Raw genomic sequence first — 20,387 nt, forward strand, 5'->3', positions numbered from 1 at the left:
TAGCTCAGCAAATTCAGCTATTGTGGAAAGCCAGCCAATATAAAACGAAAACATAAACTATATTCAAATTACAAAAGGTTGCAGCATACGTTGTGTAAATGGTGAACTCATACAGCTGTCAACCCTTGTCACTGCAATCCGTTTCACATTTGCTAGCTGACTAGCTAGCTACCTCGTCGATCGAAGCCCATTATAGAATGATAATAGATGATAGAAGCCCATCTCCTACTGTAAATAACCTGCCTCACTGTGTGTGTGTAGCCAGCCAGGTAGAAAAATGGCAGAAAAAAATTAAAAGATGGACATCAGAGCATTTTTCAACCCACCAAAACACTAAGTAAGAACCCTAGTAGCCTAATATCTCAAATACTAATTGATAAAAATGTTCATAAGAAAGAAGTGAAATGCTAATGGGAATGTTTCATAATGATGTCATTAGGCAGAGCAGGCAACAGATGGCACACAGACAGCAGAGCTGGGGACAGATAGGCAGGGACAAACTGGCAGAGACAGGGAGTCTCAGGTAAGTTTGTTGAGTCTTTGTTTGGCAACATTATGAAAGGTTCTCTCTTTTTTGGACTTGTAAAATAGGGACATAATTAGACAATGCCATGGATACCCCCACTCTCAACTTAAACTGGTGACTGAACTAAGATTTTTTAAGGCAATGGTATTGCTGTTGTGATTAATTGTGTAGTTTTTGGTACCGGTAGTTAGGAGTATGGCAAACACCTTATTTATTTTCTAGGAGACAGACTGTGAGTCAGTGAGGGTGGTGAAAGGGAAAGAGCCGCGGAGAGAGACTTCAGAGGACAGTGTCACAGCCACGGCAGGACCAGGTGTCAACCTTGTTGCCAGCAGCACCAGTATAGGGGACAGTGGCACAGCATTGTCCAGTTAGCGCAGTGATGGCACAAAACCATATCAGCCACACCCACAATTTATAGAACCGCAAACTCTTGCCAACAGAGTGTTGACATTTCAAGAGAAATGGTTTCGCGATTTCCCCTGGCTACATTATAATCCATCAATAAAAGGAGTGTTGTGTTTTCACTGTAGCCAATGGTTTTCAAGCCAGCCATCTTTTGGCTAAAGAGCGGATGCTGCCTTCATTAGTGCAGGATTWAGGAACTGGAGAAAAGCCATTGAAAAATTCACAGCACATCAAAACTGCCAAACCCACCGCCACTTTGTAACTGTAATAGCACACCAACTAAATCCAATCAGTGCCCAGTTATCCAGCGCGTAAGGTCAACAGCAGGAGGACGCAAGGCATTTCTTGATTAAAATTGTTAGTTCAGTGAGGCATGTAGTAAGACAGGGACAAGCCTTTAGAGGCCACATGGATGACAGTGGGAATTTATACCAGCTTTTGAAACTTAGGGCAAAAGAGGATGATCCCATTTTACTGAAGTGGTTAACAGAGCRTACCACAATGTACACAGGCCYCAAAGCAMAGAAAGAAATTCTGAACATCATGGCCAATACAGTCATTCGAGGCATTGCAGCTGAGATTARGTCTCTTCCGATTGTACAATTTTCAGTAATTGTTGATGGTACTCAAGATGTCTCTGGTGCTGAACAGGAGAGTGTCTGCCTGCGTTATGTTGACCATGACTGCGTCCCTCACGGGGAGTTTATTGGGCTATACAGTGTGTCGGAGACAACAGGCAAAGGCATTGCGAAAGTGGCAACTGATGTGTTGTTGATTTGCCCATGTCTGGCTTACGTAGGCAGAGTTACGATGGTGTCTCGAACATGGCAGGAAAGTACACAGGTGCACAGGCAATTGTGAGGAGGCAGCAGCCATTAGCCTTCTATGTGCATTGTGTAAATCTGATTACACAGGCTGGCTGCTCAGCCTCCCCACTGATCCGGGTTTCCCTTTCTTGGGTCCATCAGTTAGGTGTCCTCTATGGCCAGTCAGGAAAGTTTAAGAGCATGTTTGAATCAATTGCCACATCCAAAGATACACATCTGACCACCCTGAAACCCCTATGTCCAACAAGGTGGACTGTGCGGAAGAGCTGTGCTAGGGCAGTATGAGCGGGTACTAAGCAGCCTAGAGGAGATGGCAAAAAACTCATCCAAGACAGCTTCAACTGCCAGTGGCTTATTTGAGCACTTCATCAAAGGCAAGATAGTGTTGGGCCTCACACTTGCCTCTGCTGTTCTTGGAGAGCTTGAATGTCTAAACATTTCACTGCAGAAGACAACTCAGACTGTCTCTGGTATGCAGGCTGCAGTCGAGTGTGTTTGATCATCTCTTAGGGGCAAGAGAAATGACGAAAGCTACCTTGCACTGTATGAGAAAGCAACAACATTGATTGACTCCATTGAGACACACTCAAGACAATTTGTTGGCAAAGCAGTGGATCACTATAGGGCAAAGTGTTGGATGGTGTGGAGGTTCAGTTTGGCGACCGTTTTGACCAGGACAGTCTAAACGTCCTGCAAAAGTTGGAAAAAGCGCTTCTCACGGGGAAGTTGGATTAGTCTCTAAATCAGTACCCTGAGCTGAACATAGATTCTCTTTCAGTGCAGTTGCCTCTCTTTCGCAACAAATACCCCTGTAGTGGCATTGGAGAGGCAGCAGAGGTCCTCAGGAAGCTTCCAGTGGAGGTGCGGGGGTTGACCAAGTTGAGATGCTGATCAGAATTGTGTTTGTGGTGCCAGTGTCTTCATGTGAGGCTGAGAGGAGTTTCAGTGCACTCCGCAGGTTAGAGACTTGGCTACGGGCTAGCATGGGCCAAGAGAGACTGAACGGCGTAGTTGTCTGTAATGTACATAAAGACAGGCTGGACAGTCTCAAGAGGGAAAATATCTGCCAGCAATTTGTTGGATCCATTGAAACCCGCAAACATGTTCGGTTCTTTTGTTCAGTAGTGTGTATAGCAGTGGTTTTCAACCTTTTTCGGGTACTGGAACCCCTGCATATTTTGAGGCAAGGCGGGCAAGGTTTTGTGCGGTCCTCAGGGACCTCCACCCCCTCTATATTATATGTAAAGTTACTGGAATCCTTGTGATACTGAATACGTTCATTACACTTTTTTATTTCACACTTTGCAATTACACCAGGTCCATGGAACCCTGTTTGAGAACCCCTGGTGTATAGTATGATATTTGTTCTTTTGTTTAGTAGTTTTCAGTTTTTAGTACATGACAGTACATTTACTAATTATTTATTTCATTTTATTTTATTTAAAATTGCATACTTTGTGTGACATACTTGTCCATAGCTGTTGTTTGAAGAGTTGAGACACTGACTGAACAATAAATAAGTATTTTAGAAAGATATTTTGGTTGATTTATTTGGGTTATTCATTGAAGTAGTTATTTCACTTTTAGAACTGTACTTATTTTGAGTTTTTTGTTCTTGTAAATCTATTGTAGTAGACCCAGGCCAGTGGCACATATTTAATGACTATATAAATGTATCAGAAAAAGAAAAAAAAAGGTCAATTCAATACTGAGGCCAACTTTGTGAGGGTTCTCAATGGAGATTCTTTTAGATGAGATCGCACCATGTTCATAATATTTACGAAAACTGCACCGATACACAGTGTACAGTACCATTGCCACCTACTGGCCTTTCTTGGTATTGCTGGTTGTAAATACATACTGGACTGATAAGGAACACTGCTATAAAATTATTATTAGTAGTATTATAACGATTTAAACATTTGAACAAGTTGGGACAACCCTTCAGTTAACTACCTATCAATTATCCAGTCGTAGTAATTATGGTTCCTCAATATACATTTAACATATTACAATGTAGGCTATGTGTTACAGCCCTACTTTTGGTGTCCCCCTCAGGAATTGCTCTTGAGAAAATGTAATGTACTTGTCCCCTCTAAAGTTGATATCAGATTTTCGCCCCTGCTCCGACAAACCATCAAACAGGCAACGCCTCAATACAGGACTAAGATCAAATCGTACTACACCGGCTCTGACGCTCGTCGGTTGTGGTAGGGCTGGCAAACTATTACAGACTACAAAGCGAAGCACAGCCGAGAGCTGCCCAGTGATACGAGCCTACCAGACGAGCTAAATAACTTCTATGCTCGCTTCGAGGCAAGTAACACTGAAACATGCATAAGAGCATCAGCTGTTCTGGACAACTGTGTGATCACTCTATCCGCAGCCGATGTGAGAAAGACCTTTAAACAGGTCAACATTCACAAGGCCACAGGGCCAGATGGATTACCAGGATGTGTACTCAGAGCATGCGCTGACCAACTGGCAAGTGTCTTCACTGACATTTTCAACCTCTCCCTGTCTGAGTCTGTAATACCAACATGTTTCAAGCAGACCACCATAGTCCCTGTGCCAAGAACACTAAGGTAACCTGCCTAAATGACTACCGACCCGTAGCACTCACATCTGTAGCCAAGAACTGTTTTGAAAGGCTCGTCATGGCTCACATCAATACCATTATCCCAGAAACCCTAGACCCACTCCAATTTGCATACCACACCAACAGATCCACAGATGATGCAATCTCTATTGCACTCCACACTGCCCTTTCACACCTGGAAAAAAGGAACACCTATGTGAGAATGCTATTCATTGACTACAGCTCAGCGTTCAACACCATAGTGCCCTCAAAGCTCATCACTAAGCTAAGGAACCTGGGACTAAACACTTCCCTCTTCAAATGGATCCTGGACTTCCTGACGGGCCACCCCCGGGTGGTAAGGGTAGGTAACAACACATCCGCCATGCTGATCCTCAACACGGAGGCCCCTCAGCGGTGCGTGCTCAGACCCTTCCTGTACTCCCTGTTCACTCATGACTGCACGGCCAGGCATGACTCCAACACCATCATTAAGTTTGCTGATGACACAACAGTGGTAGGCCTGATCACTGACAACGATGAGACAGCCTATAGGGAGGAGGTCAGAGAGCACGCCAACATTCTCATCGACGGGGCTGTGGTGGAGCAGGTTGAGAGCTTCAAGTCCCTTGGCGTCCACATCATCAACAAACTAACATGGTCCAAGCACACCAAGACAGTTGTGAAGAGGGCACGACGAAACCTATTCCCCCTCAGGAGACTGAAAAGATTTGGCATGGGTCCTCAGATCCTCATCGAGAGCATCCTGACGGGTTGCATCACTGCCTGGTATGGCAACTGCTCAGCCTCCGACCGCAAGGCACTATACAGAGTAGTGCGTATGGCCCAGTACATCACCGGGGCCAAGCTTCCTGCCATCCAGGACTTCTATACCAAGCAGTGTCAGAGGAAGGCCCTAAAAATTGTCAAAGACTCCAGCCACCCTTGTCATAGACTGTTCTCTTTGCTACTGCACGGCCATCGGTACCGGAGCGCCAAGTCTAGGTCCAAGAGGCTTCTAAACAGCTTCTACCCCCACGCCATAAGACTCCTGAACAGCTAATCAAATGGCTACCCAGACTATTTGCATTCCCCCCTCTATGCTGCTGCTACTCTCTGCCATTTTAATTGTAGTGTTTAAAGTAATTTGTTTAACATTGAAATGTATCAACAAGACTATTCAGCATTGTACAGTGAAGATACTTCTTACTCAAGAACTGATGGATGGTTGATCCTCAAATAGATATTTGCTGGATTCAGTGTTCTCCATCAAACAAAGCTTATTAGTTGTGCTGAACACTAGACAAAAGGAGATAACATAACAAAACAAAATATGGATAAATCTTACAACCTTACAGGCTGTCGGTTGATAAATTCAGACAAGTTACCACATAGATCATACATCCATCCATATAGATAGCATCAGAGTCTTCTTCAGGGAATATGTTTCAAATATATACCAGACATGGCTGCAGTAGTATTATTCTATCACGCATTCCAGTAATCAGTTATCTGGATACTGTGTGAGAGAGAGAGATACATTTTGGCCCCTCAGAGGCCGGAAGGGCGTACTGGCCCTTAAATCTTTGTCCTCTGTGTTTTCCTTGTGTTCCTGGGCCATTTGCCATCCAGTCACTGGCCTAGCACAAACCCCCGCAGCTCCCGCAAGGCAGGGGGGCCCACAAGTTTTGGGGCCCCCAACCGTCCAAAAAGGAAAGGGAAACTTTATTTTATAAGGGAAAATATTTGTTTTTTGAAATGTCTAAATACTTTCAATATTATTCATTTCCATGTCGGCTCTATGCCTGTAAATGCCCTTGTCCAGAGCAAAGGATCCAAATTCCAAACTCTCCAAAAAAGTGTTTACAATTCTAAAAATGGTCAATAATGGATATTAACTGAAAAATGATCGTATATAGTTTCATGCAATACCCCTCTGTGACTTAAAAAAAGAATATATTTATCTCAAAACTTTGATTCCTAAAAGATATGTACGGAGATTTGGTGAACTCCATCAGATTTGTCTAATGAGCAGGGTCAGCTATACCATAAGGACCCCTTGTTCATGTCCTCATTACATGTAGTGCAACAAGACAACTCATGGTCTGGAACGTTCTCTACTTTTGGTAGGTTTAAACAAACAATATTGGAGTCACCATGGTCATAACCATAAACGGTCAACTCTATCTGCCTGATAGATTAAAATAGAATATGCATTTTGGTTCAAATATGTCACATTTAATTAGGTTTTAGAGTCATAAAGCAACTGAGGAAAAACGAAATTTCTACTGTGTATACCACTCTGTAAAACACAAACTCAGTCAGATTTCTGTCTAATGTCAACTCCATCAGAGTGCTGAAAGATCTGATAGAATGGTTATGTTTTTAGTGTGATTTTTTAATGAATAATTTTCCATATTTCCATATAGTTTTTCCATATGTTTGTATTGAACTTTTATTTTTAGAAGCAAAAATATGTTTTGTGTATCTGTTATCAACTCCGTCAGCGGCTTGTCAACTCCGTCATCGATTGCTAACCCCCTTAATATCAATTTTTTCAAAAATATTGTAATCACTGTTCTGCAACATACGCTTAAACAATGAAAATATTTTCTGTTCTAGACCTAAGGGATAATGTTTGCTTTATAAATGTTGTTTTATGTTTAAATCTAGAAAAACATGCCAAAATGCTAACGACCAGGGCCGACATTATCAGCGGGCCTTAGGGGGCCTGGCCCACCATTACCATACCTCCTTGCCCGTCCAATAAAATATTGAAATATTGATCATTAAATTTGACTGAGACGCATCAATCTCAGTCATTGTCCCAAAGGCAGGCTACATTGGCAGGAAGGCAGGCTACAAGCTTAGGTCTGCATAATATGCCCATACAAATGCATTGGGCTTATTCTGGACAGATTTTGGCTAGAGTGAGCCTTCTCGCTTTGCCTCTTCCTGTCTGCTGAAACTATCACTGGAGAAAGCATCAGAGCAAGCGAAACAGCACCCCTCTGTCTCAGTATGTGTAGTAGACCATGTATCTGATTCTGCCTGGACAAAAAGAGTATGGCATGTTATACTATTTCTGGACAGACAGGATCAGATACAAAACAATTTGTATTACATATTTTCAGCCTCCTTAGGGGGAATAGGTGTTGTCATGCCCTCTTCACGACTGTCTTGGTGCTTGGACCATGATAGGTCCTTAGTGATGAGGACACCAAGGAACTTGAAGCTCTCGACCCGATCCACTACAGCCCCGTTGATGTGAATGGGGGCGTGCTCGGCCCTCCTTTTCCTGTAGTCCACGTTCAGCTTCTTTGTCTTGCTCACGTTGAGGGAGAGGTTGTTGTCCTGGCACCACACTGCTTGGTCTCTGACCTCCTCCCTATAGGCTGTCTCATCGCCGTTGGTGATCAGGCCTACCACCACCGTAATGATGGTGTTGGAGTCATGCGTGGCAACACAGTCGTGGGTGAACAGGGAGTACAGGAGGGAACTAAGCACGCACACCTGAGTGTCCCCCGTGTTGTTGCCTACCCTCACCACCTGGGGGCGGCCCGTCAAAAAGTACAGGATCCAGTTGCAGAGGAAGGTGTTCAGTCCCAGGATCCTTAGCTAGTGATGAGCTTGGAGGGAACTATGGTGTAGTCAATGAACAGCATTCTCACGCAGGTGTTCCTTTTGTCCAGGTGGGAAAGGGCAGTGTGGAGTGCAATAGAGATTGCGTCATCTGTGGATCTGTGTGCGAATTGGAGTGGGTCCAGGGTTTCTGGGATGATGGTGTTGATGTGAGCCATGACCAGCCTTTCAAAGCATTTCATGGCTCCAGATGTGAGTGCTACAGGGCGATAGTCATTTAGCAGTGGTGGAAAAAGTACTCAATTGTCATAGTTGATCAAAAGTCAAGATACGTTAATAGAAAATGACTCAGTTTCTACCTACAGGCCATAAGACTGTTGAACAGCTAACCCCTGGCTGTCTATCTGCACATACTGTAATTGTCATCTACCTGCACCTTTAGACTATTTGCACAGACAATCAAGTGGTGGAAAAGGTACCCAATTGTCATACTTGAGTAAAAGTATTTGGTTTTAAATAAACTTAAGTATCAAAAGTAAATGTAGTTACCTTGGCGTTTTTGGGCACCAGGACTATGCATCTAATAGGAGTTTGAACCCCTTGAGTTGGAGTTTGAACTCCTTGAAGAAGACTCCACTGGACACAGGAAACTATTTTACCTTACACAGGGACACTGAGGTGTTGCACTCAAGAAGCCAAAACCCTGCATAGAGGGGCTCAGTAAACGTGGTGTGGAATGTGTGGAGGTGGGTCAGTGTGTCAGAGGTGACACTGTAGAAGGACAGAGTGCCGGCCGGCCAGTCCAGATACACTCCTAGTTTGTGGGAGCCGGAGGAGGGGAAAGGTATGTCAGTGGCACTCTTATTGTGGGAGGCAGAGTAACTTTTATCAGAGCAGTGCAGACTCCAGGACTTGTCATTGGATCCAAGCACACCGTCATCATCCCCCTTGTTCCTGTCGATTCCTTTATATGTCATTCCCATGTAAGACCTAAAAAACCACTCTGCTTCCCAGTAACAGTGTCCAGACAGAGCCTCTCTACACAGCACCATTTCCCTTTGTTCAAATCTCTCTGGGTGATCAGGATACGGCTGCTCCTCCAACCATGTCACCTTTCTGTTCTCCTGGGACAGCGTGAGGAGTCTGTGTGCTGTGTTTGGGTCCAGTGTGAGCTCACAAGCATCTGGTGGGGATCAGGACACAATACGTATTTTACAAATCATCAAGAGGTATATTTTTAACTTCACTGTGCACCCTCTTACCTGCCGAGTGAAACTTCAGGGTGTGTCTCATTATTAGCATATGAACAGAAGAAGCATAGGAGAGAATCATACAAAACATTCCCAGTTGTAAACGGCATCAATGTTCATTGAAACTGTCCCTAATTTACATGCAGCACTGTCAAACATGCCACAAACACTGTATTCTGGAATACAGTTGTAATTCACAGCTTAGTGGTTAATTGGGGGAGTTCGCTGCAATGAGCTCACATTTTATTGTTGGGGCTCTTGCAGTGCTCTTGCAGTATGAGAGGTCCTTCGATGTAAGATATGACGACAAACCATAAATAACCAATGAAAATAGCCTCATCAATAAATGATGTAACGAAAGGTATGGGCTATGTGCTGCATGTAGTTTGATAGTTATAGTTATATCATGAACAAAACAAGAAAGATTGCCATGGCTCCTAAGCAATGTGTGTTAGGCTACACTACCGGTCAAAATGCCAAGAGTGATACGATCGTCGATGGAAGGATCGGACCAAGGTGCAGCGTGGTAGGCGTACATTTTTTATTTATTAAATGAACACMAAAAAAAAGAAAAAAAAAAAAAGAAACGTAATGTCTAGTAGGGCTAAACAGCACAGTACCAAAAACAAGATCCCACAAACTACAGGTGGAAAAAGGCTGCCTAAGTATGATCCCCAATCAGAGACAATGATAGACAGCTGCCTCTGATTGGGAACCACCCGGCCAACAAAGAAATAGAAAACATAGATTGCCCACCCTAGTCACACCCTGACCTAACCAAATAGAGAATAAAAAGGATCTCTAAGGTCAGGGCGTGACAAAGAGTGTGCAAAGCTGTCATCAAGGCAAAGGGTGACTTTTTGAAGAATCTCAAATATAAAATATATTTAGATTTGTTTAACACTTTTTTGGTTAACCCATATGTGTTATTTCATAGTTTTGATATCTTCACTATTATTCTACAATGTAGAAAATAATCAAAACAAAGAAAAACCATTCAAACTTTTGACCGGTAGTGTACTTTGTAGTTACTGTGCTTCACTGTAAATATAATGTACTGCTTATAACCCATTGAGCTCTGAATTCTGCTTCCATAGAATGAGAGCCAACATTTGAGTCAACATGAAATACACACTTATTCTTCATTGCAGTCAACACTCACATTTTTAGGCCCAGGTTTGATCCTGCACTCTCCACCATTTTCCATACTGTAGAGATAGAATAATTGTTTTGAGTGACGCACATATGCACACGCCTACATAACGCATAACTCAGAACAAAGGTATCCTTTCTTAATATGGATTTATACTGTAGAAAAGGCCCATGGAGTTGGTGGAATAATCCTTTAATTCATGGCCACTTACTCAGCTGGGCCAGGGCGCTTTAATTAGGTCAGGTGGCAATGACCGACAGATCTCATCCACATAAAAGGAGGAAAACGGCATCGCCTGATCTCGCTGCTTTCTCTTCCTTAACTCCGTCTGCTTGAGAAGTTCTGTGCGTCCATGAATCCACGTAAGTCCACCGACTCTGTTACCTTTCATCTGAACTATCTGTTGCGATCGGGAGAGTGGGCCATCAGTTATTGTTTGTAGTTATTATCGCGGAGCGYGGCTTGGAGCGCACGCTTCAAACATATTGTGAATTGTAAATGATCGCGGCCATACGGATCCTCATAGGCCAATTATGCAATCGATATGGTTAATATGTAATTAAATTAATTACATGTACACATGAAGACAATTGAAAGGGTGAAATGAGAAACGTCATTGTTTGCTAACTGATCGACTTTGATATCAAACTAAAGGAGATTATAGATTGAATGACCATTCACTGTTTGTATTTATTTCATGATTTATGATAAATAGTTAAGAGCCTAAATGACTTACAGGTGATTACTATTGACTTCTTAATGAACTGGATTGTTGAATTCCCTAATTATGTTAATAATGAACGATTGTTATGATTTGATCTTTGTGATTATGAATTTGATTGTATACATGTTATTTTGTTTCCTTTGTTATGCAGCACAGACTACTCAGTAAATATACCACTATGGTTAAAGGAATTCCTGCCTCAGTCTCATCCATTCTTCTGTCACCTGACACGTGACCACCTGTTCACCTTCACTGTCAGTCATCCTACCTGTCCAGCTACCCACACAGATTCCACTAATCTTTCATATACAAACCCTCTACATACTTGAGTTTCTCCAGTCTCAAGTGTGGATCCTCCAGTCCAGCAGAAAGCAGTCTCACTCCTGTGTCTCCTAGGTGATTGTAGCTCAGATCCAGCTCTCTCAGGTGTGAGGGGTTTGACCTCAGAGCTGTGTCGAGAGAAACACAGCCCTCATCTGTGATCAGGCAGCCTGACAGCCTGTAGAGTTGATCAATACTTCACACACTGCTACCATTTAGTAATACAGAAAATGGCAGAAGCATATGTTTTTTCACACGATATTCAACAAATACAGGAATACTGACCTTAGTGTTTCCAGTTTACAGTGTGGATTCTCTAGTCCAGCAGAGTAGCTTTACTCCTGAAACGTGCAGGTCATTGTCACTCAGGTCCAGCTCTCTCAGGTAAGAGGAGTTGAGAGCTGAGGCCAACACTTCACAGCATCCTTCTGAAAGCTTACAATGGTTCAGCCTAAATTATGTGTAAAAAAGAAAATCATAACAGTTTACAACAAAAACACTAACAAGACTGTTTAGTAGTACAGACTGGGAATTGTTCGGGGATTCATCCGATAGCATTGAGGAGTTTATCATATCAGTCACGGGCTTCATCAATAAGTGCATAGATGATGTCGTCCCCACAGCGACTATACGAACGTATCCAAACCAAAAACCATGTATTACAGGCAATATCTGTTCTGGGCTAAAGGCTAGAGCTACCGCTTACAAGGAATCAGACACGGACATGGACGCATACAAGAAAGCCCGCTACGATGAGACGTCAAACATGCAAAAGGACAATACAGGCTCCAACACTCTTCGAATGTGTCAGGGCTTGCAGACGATAACGGATTACAAACCCAGCCGTGAGATGCCCAGTGACACAGAACTCCCAAACGAGCTAAATGCGTTTTATTCTCGCTTCAAGGAAAACAACACCCAAGTCTTGCACGAAAGCCCGTTGTTCCGGATGACCGTGTGATCTCTCTCCATGGCCGATGAAAGTAAAACAACAGGTAAACACTCGAAAGGCGGGCCAGATTGAATACCAGGGTGCATTCTCAGAGAATGCACAGACCAGCTGGTAAGTGTCTTCACAGACATTTTCAATCTATCCTTGTCCCAGTCTGTAATTCCAACATGTTTCAAGCTGACAACCATTGTCCCTGTTCCCAATAACTCCAAGGTAACCTTCCTAAATGACTATAAGGCTGGTCATGACACACATCAACACCATCATCCCAGACACCTACTCCAATTCGCATACCGCCCCAACAGATCAACAGATGACGCAATCTCAATTGCACTTCACACTGCCCTCTCCCACCTGGACAAGAGGGGGAATAACTATGTGAGTGCTGTTCATAGACTACAGCTCAGCGTTCAACACCATTGTCCCCTCCCTGGGACTGAACACCTCCCTTTGCAACAGGATACTGGACTTTCTGACGGGCCGTCCCCAGGTGATGAGGGTAGGCAACAACACCTCGCCCTCGCTGACCCTCAACACTGGGCCCCTCAGGGGTGCGTGCTTAGTCAACTCCTGTACTCCCTGCTTACCCATGACTGCGTGGCCATCCACGACACCAACACAATCATCAAGTTTGCTGACGACACAACGGTGGTAAGCCTTATCACCAATGGCAATAAGACAGGCTACAGGGAGGAGGTCAGAGACTTGGCAGTGTGGTGCCAAGACATAAACCTCTCCCTCAACGTCAGTAAGACAAAGAAGCTGATTGTGGCTACAGGAGAAAAAGGGGAGAGCCCCCCCCCCCCCCCCATCCACATTGACAGGGCTGTATTGGAGCGGGTTGAAAGCTTCAAGTTCCTTGCCATCCACACCACTAAGGAATCAACATGGTCCACAAACCCCCACACAGTCATGAAGAGGGCACTACAGCACCTCTTCCCTTTCAGGAGGCTAAAAAGATTTGGACATGGGCCGTCAGATCCTCAAAAAATTATACAACTGCACCATCGAGAGCATCTTGACTAGCTGCATCACCGCTTGGTATGGAAAATGCACCACCCTTGACCACAAAGCGCTACAGAGGGTGTTGCAGATGGCCCAGTACATCACTGAGGCCAAGCTCCCTGCCATCCAGGACCTCTATATCAAGTGGTGTCAGAAGGCCCAAAAAAGACTTCAGCCACCCAAGCTATAGACAGTTCACTCTGTAGACAGTTCACTGCTTTACCCTGCCTTTATGTACATATCTACCTCAAATACCGCGTACCGCTACACATTGATCTGGTACTGGTACTTCCTGTATATATCTCCACATTGATCTGGTACTGGTACTTCCTGTATATAGCTCCACATTGATCTGGTACTGGTACTCCCTGTACTCCCTGTATATAGCTCCACATTGATCTGGTACTGGTACTTCCTGTATATAGCTCCACATTGATCTGGGACTGGTACTCCCTGTATATAGCTCCACATTGATCTGATACTGGTACTCCCTGTATATAGCTCCACATTGATCTGGTACTGGTACTCCCTGTATATAGCTCCACATTGATCTGGTACTGGTACTCCCTGTATATAGCTTCATTCTTGTGTATTTTATTCCTCTAGTTACTATTTTTTTAAATTATTTTTTTACTCTGAATTATTGGGAAGGGCTCATGAGCTATCATTTCACAGTAAAGTCTGCACCTGTTGTATTTGGTGAATGTGAGAAATAAAATGTTTGTTTGATTTAAATTAAAGTCAATTGAGAATAGTAGTGAATAAAACATTTTTTTGTAAAAAATAATATTTCTGTCGGATGATTAGTATTTAATTATCCAGGTACTTACCTCGCAGTTCTAGAAGCTTTGACCAATGGCAGCAGCTTCAGCAGACCTTCCTCTGATCTGGAGTATTTCTTGAGTTCAAACACATCCAAGTCCTCTTCTGATGTCAACAACACAAAGACCAGAGCTGACCACTGGGCAGGTGAGAGTTCTTCTCTGGAGAGTTTCCCTGAGCTCAGGTAGCTTTGGATCTCATCCACAAGAGAATAATCATTCAGTTCATTCAGACAATGGAACAGATTGATGCACCTCTCTGGAGAGGGATTCTCCCTGATCTTCTTCTTAATATACTTGACTGTTTCGATGTTGCTCTGTGAACTGTTTCTTGTCTGTGCCAGTAGACCACGTAAACGATTCTGATTGGACTCGACTGATAGACCCAGAAGGAAACTGAGAAAAAGGTCTAGGTGTCCAGTCTCACTCTGTAAAGCCTTATGCACCGCACACTTGTGGAAGGTGATGGCAGGTTTATATCTGAACATGATCTGCATTTTTCTGATGATGGATTGCTGTTTCGCCATGAGATTCACATTGTTGTTGTTGAATATGAGGAACACGTATAAAGCAGCAAGAAACTCCTGAATACTCAGATGCACAAAGCAGTACACCTTCTCTTGATACAAACCAAAGTCCTCACAAAATATTTCTGTGCACACTCCTGAGTACACTGAGGCTTCTTTAATATCAATGCCACACTTCTTCAGGTCTGCTGCACAGAAAATAAGACTACCTTTCTCAAGCTGCCAAAAAGCCAATTTTCCTAGTGATAGTATGATCTTTGGATTCCAATGAGCATCTGTCTCACATTTCCCATAATACTTCACATTCATTTGTTTAGCCTGGACAACCACAAACTGTGTGTACATTTGAGTTAGGGTCTTTGGCATCTCTCTAATCTCTTCTTCACCCATTTTCTCTAGAACTGTAGCAGAAATCCAACAGAAGACTGGTATGTGGCACATGATGTAGATGCTCCTTGATGTCTTTATGTGTGAGATGACTCTGCTGGCCAGGTTCTCATCACTGATTCTCTTCCTGAAGTACTCTTCCTTCTGAGGATCATTGAACCCTCGTACCTCTGTCACCAGGTCAACATAGCTAGGAGGAATTTGAATAGATGCAGCAGGTCGAGAGGTTATCCACAGGCGGACAGAGGGAAGCAGATTTCCCTTGATGAGGTTCGTCAGCAGCACTTCAACAGAGGTTGACTCTGTGACATCATACTTACAATTCTTGCTCTGGAAGTCTAGAGTCATGTGAAACTTATCCAGACCATCAATGACAATCAGAACGTTGTACTTGCTCTAACTGTAATTTCCTGATCGTTTCAATGTCATAAAGGTGGTTGAGAAATTATTCTTCAATCGCTTTGGCATCTTCGATACATTCATAAAGAATATCTACCAAACTGTGTTTTTCCCCAGTCATTGAATTCAGCTCCCGAAAAGGGAATGAAAATACAAATTGGACATCCTGATTTGCTTCCCCTTCCAGCCAATCCAGAATGAACTTCTGCACAGATACTGTTTTTCCAATTCCAGCAACTCCTTTTGTTAACACAGTTCTGATTTGGTTGTCTTGTATGGGTAAGGTCTTAAAAATGTTATTACATTTGATAGGCGACTCTGGTCGTTTCCTGGATGCCGTCTCGATCTGTCTCACCTCATGTTCGAGATTGACCTCTCCACTTCCACCCTCCGTGATGTAGAGCCTTGTGTAGATCTCATTGAGAAGTTTTGTAACGCCTTGCTTAGCCACTCCCTCAAATACACGTTGACAGTTCTTCCGCAGATTGGATTGTAGTTTTTGTTGGCACATCATAACATACCCATCTGAGAGACCTAGCAATGAATTCAAAATACGAGTTTCAAATCCAATACAACCAGTTTAAGACAAGAAGAAATACAAAAAAATACATATTTACCAAGATTACCAAAACTAAAATTATTCAATTAATTCACTTTTATTTTGTCTCCTCTTATTATTTACCATCTTCTGTAGAGTTTACAGGAGGGTTTGCTGTGGCAATAACAAGGCCTCCAGTCTCATTGCTGTTGGCTGGAGAAGCAGCCTGAGTTGTAGTTGTTTTCTCTGGCGCTTCCTCAACACCAAACTCTCCTAAAACAGAAAGAGTAAGGTTTCTATGCAGCACTCTAACAGAAACATAATCATGATAGATTATCTTCGCTGTCGGATGAAAACATGGTAACTCGTTATTTAAAAAAAAATGTTTTAATTAAAAGCAGTAACGTTCACATGGATGCTGATGTTAACTGGACCATCAATATGGCAGCCAAGGAGTGCAGGGGAAATAACATGGCCTCCTGTCTGAGCACTGATGGTGGGATGGACAGAAGCTCCCTGATGTGAAATGGTAGATGTTCTCCCAGCATTTTCTTCCTGACCACTGGCATCTCATTAGGACAAAGAGGGGAGGGGATTTGACTGGTTAGCACCCTAACACCCTTTTCCTCTAATAAATTAAGTTTGTCAAGAATGTTGTCTGACTATCAGTAAAAGACAGATGAATGTTGGCAAACATTTGTTATGATTAACTTTATGTGCAGAAATAATAGAACAATTCTGAATTACATTTTTTACAGTCTGTCATTAACTTCTCAGCTAGATTGTTGTGTTTCATCTTCCTCAGGATCTTCAGTGAGATATCCAGAGTGGTCACAAAGCTGTAGGTCTCCACCATCTTGTCCACAATGTCCTCTGTCAGCACCCTCTAACTGGCATTTTGGGATGGGAGAGAAGTCCAACTGGGAGATAAACCCATCAGGTTGCTTAAGGTACCATTTAAATGTCTTCAACACATCCTTATCCAGCTCTGTCAGAGTGGCCAGAAGCAGCTCTGCAGTAGATGTGGCCATTGTAGATCATGGAACACTAGGAAGGAGCAGACAAAAAATAGTGAGGCTTGCCTTAAAAGGGATGTGGCGCAGCAGTCTAAGGCACTTCAGACCCTGGTTCAATTCCAGGCTGTATCACAACTGTCCGTGATTCGGAGTCCCATAGGGCAGCGCAAAATTGGCCCAACGTTGTCCGGGGTAGCCCGTCATTGTAAATAAGAATTTGTTCTTAACTGACTTGCCTAGTTAAATAAAGGATAAATATATATTTTTTAAATAAATAAAATAAATAGTCAATATATAGTCCATTGCACAGTGGTGTAGGCACTCTCGGGTGTGGGAGAACTTTATTGTCGATAAAACATTTATTTAAAAAAATGTTTTATTGTCACATACACCGGATAGATCCAGTGAAATGTGTTGTTTTACAGGGTCAGCCACAGTAGTATGGCGCCTTTGGAGCAAATTAGGTTTAAGTGCCTTGCTCAAGGGCACATTAACAGATTTTTCACCTTGTCCGCTCGGGTATTGAACCAGCAATCTTTCGGTTACTGACACAAAATTGACATTTGTATTTGATTTTGAAAGAAAGACAATCTGAACTTTTCTTCAACTTCTTTAATAACCTGTAGATTTAGGAGGTCTATTCAACTATATTCTTACGAGGTAAGATTATTTGCAGGGGGGTCGTACATTTTCCACATGTGATTATTCTTCGTTAGAACTGTATAAAAAGCAACACACACACACCAATAAAGCACTTTTCTTTCAATTAAATGTTGCTAAAAGTAATTAGGAAAGAAGTGGAGGGCACAGTGAGTTGAGGTGCAACCCAACATTTGTATCATCATTGTGTGTGTGTGGTCCATCCAACCATGATCCTCTTGGCTGTGTGCGTTTGTGTGAAAGATAAATACCTCTTCATTAGCTTATTAGTATCATTTTGTTACGTTACAGCCTTATTCTAAAATGGATTAAATAAAACATTTTCCTCATCAATCACAATACCCCATAATGACAAAGTACCTTATTTACATTATTCAGACCCTTCGCTATGAGACTCAAAATTGAGCTCAGGTTCATCCTGTTTCCATTGATCATCCTTGATGTTTGTACAACTGGATTGGAGTCCAACTGTGGTAAATTCAATTGATTGGACATGATTTGGAAAGGCACACACTTGTCTATATAAGGTCCCACAGTTGACGTTGCATGTCAGAGAAAACACCAAGCCATGAGGTCGAAGGAATTGTCCGTAGAGCTCCCAAACAGGATTGTGTCGAGGCACAGATCTGGGAAAAGGGTATCAAACAAGTTCTGCAACATTGAAGGTACCCAAGAACACATTGGCCTCCATCATTCTTAAATGGAAGAAGTTTGGAACCACCAAGACTCTTCTTAGAGCTGGCTGTCCGGCCAAACTGAGAATTCGGGGGAGGAGGGCCTTGGACATGGAAGTGACCAAGAACCTGATGGACACTGACCGAGCTCCAGAGCTTCTCTGTGCAGATGGGAGAACCTTCCAAAAGGAAAACCATCTCTGCAGCACTCCACCAATCAGGCCTTTATGGTAGAGCGGCCAGATGGAAGCCACTGCTCAGTAAAAGGCACATGACAGCCCGCTTGGAGTTTGCCAAAGGGCACCTAAAGACTTCTTTGGTCTGATGATACCAAGATTGAACTATTTGGCCTGAATGCCAAGCGTCACGTCTGGCGTAAACCTGGCACCATCTCCACGGTGAAGCATGGTGGTGGCAGCATCATGCTGTGAGGATGTTTTTCAGTGGCAGGTACTGTGAGACTAGTCAGGATCGAGGGACAGATGAACCGAGCAATGTAGAGAGAGATCCTTGATAAAAACCTGCTCCAGAGCGCTCAGGACCTCAGTCTGGGTCGAAGGTTCACCTTCCAAAAGGACAACGACCCTAAGCACATAGCCTAGACAACGCAGGAGTGGCTTTGGGCCAAGTCCCTGAATGTCCTTGAGTGGGCCAGCCAGAGCCCGGACATGAACCCGGTCGAACATCTCTGGAGAGACTTGAAAATAGCTGTGCAGTGATGCTCTCCATCCAAACTGACAGAGTTTGAGAGGATCTACAGAGAAGAATGGGAGAAACTCCCCAAATACAGGTGTGCCAAGCTTGTAGCGTCATACCCAAGAAGACTCGAGGCTGTAATTGCTGCCAAAGGTGCTTCAACAAAGTAAAGGGTCTGAATACTTATTTAAATGTGATATTTCCAGTTTTTATATTTAAATTAGCAACAATTTCTAAAAACCTGTTTTTGCTTTGTCATTATGAGGGTATTGTGTGTAGATTGGTGAGGGGAAAAAACTATTTAATCCATTTTAGAATAAGGCTGTAACTTAACAAAATGTGGAAAAAGTCAAGGGGTCTGAACTTTTCCGAATGCAGTGTACAGTTGAAGTCGGAGGTTTACATACATCTTAGCCAAATACATTTAAACTCAGTTTTTCACAATTCATGACATTCAATCATAGTAACAATTACCTATCATAGGTCAGTTAGGATCACCACTTTATTTTCAGAATGTGAAATGTCAGAATAATAGTAGCGAATTATTTATTTCAGCGTTTATTTCTTTCATCACATTCCCAGTGGGTCAGAAGTTTACATACAATCAATTAATATTTGGTAGCATTGCCTTTAAATTGTTTAACTTGGGTCAAATGTTTCGGGTAGCTTCCAACAATAAGTTGGGTGAATTTTGGCCCATTCCTCCTGACAGAGCTGGTGTAACTGAGTCAGGTTTGTAGGCCTCCTTGCTCGCATACGCTTTTTCAGTTCTGCCCACAAATTTTCTATAGGATTGAGGTCAGGGCTTTGTGATGGCCACTCCAATACCTTGACTTTGTTGTCCTTAAGCCATTTTGCCAGAACTTTGGAAGTACTTGGGGTCAATGTCCATTTGGAAGACCCATTTGTGACCAAGCTTTATCTTCCTGACTGATGTCTTGAGATGTTGCTTCAATATATCCACATCATTTTCCTGCTTCACGATGCCATCTATTTTGTGAAGGGCACCAGCCCTCCTGCAGCAAAGCACCCCCACAACATGTTGCTGCCACCCCCGTGCTTCACGGTTGGGATGGTGTTCTTCGGCTTGCAAGCCTCCCCTTTTTCCTCCAAACATAACGATGGTCATTATGGCCAACCAGTTCTATTTTTTGTTTCATCAGACCAGAGGACATTTCTCCAAAAAAGACTATCTTTGTGCAGTTGCAAACCGTAGTCTGGCTTTTCTATGGCGGTTTTGGAGCAGTGGCTTCTTCCTTGCTGAGCGGCCTTTCAGGTTATGTCGATATAGGACTTGTTTTACTTGGATATAGATACTTTTGTACCTGTTTCATCCAGCATCT

The 20,387-nt window shown here is 43.1% G+C and overlaps 1 pseudogene; it reads right to left on the minus strand.

Moving 5' to 3' along the window:
* Window positions 1–8,571: 8,571 nt before the first annotated feature.
* Window positions 8,572–17,029, minus strand: LOC139023396 (NLR family CARD domain-containing protein 3-like; annotated as a pseudogene).
* Window positions 17,030–20,387: the final 3,358 nt, after the last annotated feature.

This window comes from Salvelinus sp. IW2-2015, linkage group LG1, assembly GCF_002910315.2.
Source record: "Salvelinus sp. IW2-2015 linkage group LG1, ASM291031v2, whole genome shotgun sequence".
Classification (NCBI taxonomy): domain Eukaryota; kingdom Metazoa; phylum Chordata; class Actinopteri; order Salmoniformes; family Salmonidae; genus Salvelinus; species Salvelinus sp. IW2-2015.